Here is a 5,748-nt window from a genome sequence, read left to right on the forward strand (position 1 = left end):
CCCAATCCCCTGGCTGTTCCCGCTCTCTGCCCTTGCTGTCGTTAATTATTAAACAATGACGAGTATCTATGTCACTGTCTGTTTATCGTCACTGTGTTCCAGTCCGAGATCATCTCAAAAATAGGAGTAGTTACTTATAGCAATGGATGGTAGGTTATTTAGACCACCATTGATTGGCAAAGGTATTTAATTTCAATGGTAACTTTTGATGTTGTGGCAGCTGTATGTATTACAGAGGTATCAGTCTCAATCCAGCTCTGATGCCTTCAGGGTTCCCAATACTTTTGCCACATAAGAAGACACCAGAATTATACATGACACATGGTAGGTGGAAGCTGCTCCCAATTTTGGGCTCTGGGAGCTTCAAGCCTCTGCGTAGGACAGGCGCTAATGTTAATCACTTTTTTTAAATTGACTCTGAAACTGAGTTTGAGACTGGTGTGGTAGTGAGAGGATACAACAACAGATTTATTAAGACTGACATTTTATATGCCAGCCTTAGGAAGAATTTTGTAATAAAATATGCCAAATGTATTAAAAGGTGCACGTCTTAATACATTTGGTTCATTTTGGTTTGTCTTGAAGTTAGAAAATGAAATGTATGCCTACTTCAAAGGGCATCTGTGATCAGATTTACATCACTTTTGCAACATTTTGTGGCTTAAAACTCCCCCCTCGCCCAGGTAACTTTTCTCAACATTTTTTAAAAGCGGCTTAAAAAATTGCAAATTATAGCACAAATATGATATACCATAAGTGCCATCATTTTCAATTTTTCTATTCCAAAGTGGCACAAATGCAGATTGTTAAGCAGTACAGCAGTGCTCCTGCCCATTCATTAGCATGTACTGCACTATATTCACCTGCTTTCTGCCTGGCCTTGACTGACTACACACATACAAGGGCTGCCAGTTCGGCTTCATTGATGTAACTTAAACTTGCATTCCCCATGTTGGAGATATGTCTTTTGAAATCAAAAAGCGGTCTCACAACTTTTTAACCAGGGGAAAGATTATGGCCAGAAACATACTTTTACATAATGTACAAATCCTTCTAGAGGCTACTGCTGAAGAAATCTGAAAAATTGCTGCTCAGCAGGAGTCCAAATGTCCTTCTGTATCATCTGGGCTTCAGGAAGAAAAGCTACCGTAATTGCTGCTACAAGAATTTTTGGGGAATGGAATCAGATTACATCAAGGTTAGAGCAGCAAAAGCAACTTCTTAGCAACTCTACAGGAATTATGTCAGACATGTATTAAGGGAAATCTGTGTAGTTCCAAGACCTATGACATGCACTTTAAATGCTTTCAGCACAAGCACAGAAGAGGGTGCCTTCGGGGCAGCAGTCACATATATCTCATGTGACCACCGCCATCTTGCTTGCTTGCACAAGACAGCCACCGACATCTGCTGTTTACAGACAACGAGGACAGCGAGGACAACTGAACTGGGGTGTTGTGGTAAGAAATTATGGGGCATAGGGTTTCCTTTGCTAGGGCCCAGAAGTTTATGCTGTTTTAGAAATTTTTTGGAAACTGGTCTGTCCCTTTAAGATCACAGATGGCAGAAGTGGTGTCACAGTGCTTGCCCACTGTTTGACTGCTGATTGGTAATATTCTATAATGTTCATTGGCAGGTTGTTCTGTCAAACATAAGAAAACAGAGGCATCGCACGTAGATATCTTCCGATGGAGCTAGCAACATGGCACTCCTCCAGTGACATCATCAGAGGTTACATATACAGTACTTCGTTATGTTATAAATTGCTGCTGTAGCCCCAGGTTCCTTGAATATACCGAACTACATTCAAGCTACAGCACGTGACTGTAGACATACATTGTAATACATCAGCTGGTAATGTGCAAAACTGTTTTAGTGTTGTATATTGGTAAGGTGCAAAGAGGGTTTTGGTTGCCCTCTGGGTAAATTGATATGGGACGCTATCACTGAAACCAACTACCTAAAACATAACTTTTAATATTAATATAATAAAATTTAAATCTGGGCCCCTCACGTGGAGACTGGTATACAGACAGACAGACAATAAGAAGCCAATGAGGACCAGGTAGGGAGGGTAGATGTTACCAGTGGTGGACAGGGGGCGAAACCATATGGGTCCCTAGTGTGTCCCTAACCTATTCTCTGCCCAGATATGCACCTAGATGGTAGGAGCACTCTGTCCCCGTACCTAACCTACCTGTCCTTATAACGCCCTTACAACAGAAATGGACCCATATGGATGCCTGGATCATTTAATATAATACAATAAATTTATATTGGTTGTCTTAGTTTGCAGTCCTAGTCTCGACGCGTTTCCCCTTATTAGCAAGGTTTGTCAGGAGACAAAAAATGGACAATCAATTAGGTCGCTGCCGATACACAGCGACTGCACAACAATAATCAAAAAAATCAAAATCAAAGTCAAACCAAAATTCTGGAGCACCCCCAAGACGGTGCTCAGCTGTCAGAAACAGATTGAAATTTACAAAGATAATGCAAGTAAGAGAAACCAGTTCAATACTCATCTGATAATGTACATCCTTTCTGGACAACGGTCTGCGGCTTGGGTTGCCCCAGGGGGCACTAAGACGAGGCTCCAATTTGTACACTGATTCCATTACTATTTAAACCCTAAACGGGGCGGTCCCTAACTGTCTATATCCAATCATTGTTCTGGCAATGGGTCATGTGACCTAGTAATTCCCAGCATGTATAGGTAAAATAAAGGAAATAGGCCCATTTCTTTTCTAGATATAAATCATACATATGGGACAGCAGTGTCAAGCATGATGATGCCCACCGATCATGCCAGGAAGCAATTTGCTTCGCCCGGCATGAATCGCACGTCGCCGGCTGCAGGTGGAACACACGCAGAGGCCTAAAATGGGCGTGCGTTCCACCACAGAGGAGCCAGTCAGCTACGGAGGCTGGGTCACATGGGCGCTGACGTTTTTGGTCATGCGTTCCAGCGCGGCATCCTTTGGGCGTGGTTATGTGTTCCACCAAGGTTTAGTATGAATTCTGCCCCTCAATCAAGGAAAACAAGTGTCTAAAAGGTGGTAACGTCCCAGTGTTTTACTCAGGGGCCTTGCAGACACTTATTATCTTGTGCAGGGTGATTTAATAAGGGGTGTCCCTTGCCTCAATATGTGGAATAGCTGCCCGCAAATAGTGGCCATACATTCCAGCTATGGGTCTATTAAATAATTCATTATTTATACACAAGTGTACAAAATCCACCTAAAAATAATGATGACAGGGTGGACAATTTTCATTATAAAGTTATTATTATTAGTACACATATGTACAAAGGATACTCAATATTAATGATAACAAAGAGTATATTAACTACTCCATAATAACGATGAGTTAGAGTGATTAGATATACAGGTGACCGCCGAGAATTAATAAAAACGACAATAACACAGGTGGGTATGTCACCAAGGATATATCATTGTCGTAGCCCCAGTAATGTATAGCTATATAATGATACCATGCAGGGCAGGGTTAATGGTCTATCACTGAGTAGTCCTGTCTGAATATGATACAAACAATATATATCATGGGTGGGCCTTACTGATAGAGGAGAGCCCTAAAATAAAGGTGGTGACACTTCGCGTGTCGATAGCGAGTTCTGTCACATGAGGAAGAAGTTTGGATTCGGGGTAATCCCCGTAGACAAAATAGCCCAGTATTTTACAGGAAGCATGAGAACGTGATTTGTTCATTCAGGCCTCCCGGTGATTGCGACCGGAACCGGAAGATCCACTCAGTCTCTTTCTGGAGGATCCTGCGGTCCCAGTCGCCCCTCCTCGGGGAGGGTCTTATCAGTTCCAGTGCGGAGAACTTGATGAGTCGAGGGTCCCCATTGTGGAATTCCCACATATGGTTAGCTAGGGGGGTATCCTTCTTGTTCTTGATATCGTTAATGTGTTCGAGGATACGCCTCCGGAACTCCTTGAACGTTTTGCCCACATAATCCCTTGGGCAGGTGCACTGGGCCAGGTAAACCACCCCCTTACTGCGACGGTTGATGAAGTCCCCGGACATCATAGATTTTACCCGTGACCGAACAAGTATTATTTTTGGAATTTCTAATATTATTACAAGCCATGCAAGACCCACAGCGAAATGTGCCCAGTGGTTTACGATCGAGCCACGTTCCTTTCGGGGCAGGTCTTGAGTAGTGGCTGTGGACTAGCCGGTCACGGAGACATCTGCCCCGTCTAAACGCAATACTTGGGCGTGGAGATAGTATGTCTGACACATCAGGGTCCATCAAAAGAATGGGCCAGTATTAATTAATCATGTCCCTAACTTCCTGGCTCCTGGTGTCAAAGGTCGAGATGATTCTAATAACGTCATCTCTTTTCCCCTTTGATTCTCTCGGTACCAGAAGGGTGTTACACTCGCACGTGGACGCATTATGAAAAGCCTCCCTAAGGACATGTTGTGGGTAGCCCCTCATTGTGAATCTCTTCTGCAGTTTCCTTGATTCGTGATGGAAACCTTCTCGGTCCGAACAGTTTCTCCTCATACGTAAATACTGTCCACGGGTTATACCCTTCTTTAGGCTAACTGGGTGATGGCTATCCCAGTGTAGTAAACTGTTTGTGGCAGTGGTCTTCCTGAAGGTGGAGGTGACAAGACCGCCTCTGATTTTTGTGACCCTGACATCTAGGAACGTTAAGGAATCTGGATGGAATTCGGAAGTGAAAGAGAGCCCCAGTTCATTAAAATTTGGAGCCCTAACAAATAAGTCAAACTCGTCCGAATTCCTGTTCCAGATGATAAAGACGTCATCTATATATCGAGTCCAGAAGACTATCTTGTCACCCCACCAGGTATGTATGTCAGGGAAGACCACTTTGTCCTCCCACCAGCCCAGGAGGAGATTTGCATAGGTCGGGGCACAGGGGCTCCCCATTGCAGTCCCCCTGAGCTGGTGGAAGAATTGCCCATCGAAGAGAAAAAAATTATGTGTGAGTACGAACTCGAGGAGGGTCACCACAAAAGTATTGTGCAGCTTGTGACAGACAGCCCTAGTTTTAAGGAATTCCGTTGTTGCCATCAGGCCCTTATCATGGGGGATCGAGCTATAGAGTGATTCCACATCTATGCTTGCAAGGAAACACAACGATTCAATATTTAAAGCTTCAATTTTGCATAGAAAATCCATTGTGTCTCTTGTATGAGACGGAAGAGAGGATACAAAACTCTTAAGGACACTGTCTATATAGATCCCGCTATTCTGTGTAATCGAGCCCACCCCAGACACAATGGGGTGGCCCTTAAGGGGGGACACGCCCTTGTGGATCTTGGGTAGCCCGTAAAAGGTTGCTGTCTGGGGTGTGCTCGGCAACAGAAAGCAGTACTCCGCATCACTAATCACTTTTTTTGAAAGTCCTACATTTAATATAGATGTGAGATCTCCCAAAAAGATCTCTGTAGGGTCAGAGGGCAACACACGGTAACAGTTTCTATCATTTAACAGTTGTTTGCACATTTATTTGTATTGAAGGTGTCCCATAATTATGAGATTCCCTCCCTTATCTGCCGGTTTAACTATTATTGAGGTATCCCTCTCAAGATTACGAAGGGCCTCAGTTTCGCTGCCGGACAGATTATGGAAGTATGTTTTTTTTATGAGGGGCAGTTTTTCTATATCTTCAGTAACCATCCACAGAAATATCTCTATATGATCGTAGTTCATAGGTGGAGGTGTTCTCTCCCTTTTTGGGCGAAGAT

General features: G+C 43.6%; 1 long non-coding RNA gene across 1 annotated transcript; it reads left to right on the forward strand.

Annotated features, from left to right (window-relative positions):
* Positions 1–129: 129 nt before the first annotated feature.
* LOC122938435 lies at positions 130–1,767 on the forward strand. The gene is made up of 3 exons (XR_006390020.1): positions 130–149; positions 1,312–1,460; positions 1,637–1,767. It is a non-coding gene; the product is annotated as an uncharacterized LOC122938435 (long non-coding RNA).
* The last annotated feature ends 3,981 nt before the right edge of the window (positions 1,768–5,748 follow it).

Source organism: Bufo gargarizans, chromosome 1 (assembly GCF_014858855.1).
Source record: "Bufo gargarizans isolate SCDJY-AF-19 chromosome 1, ASM1485885v1, whole genome shotgun sequence".
NCBI lineage: Eukaryota > Metazoa > Chordata > Amphibia > Anura > Bufonidae > Bufo > Bufo gargarizans.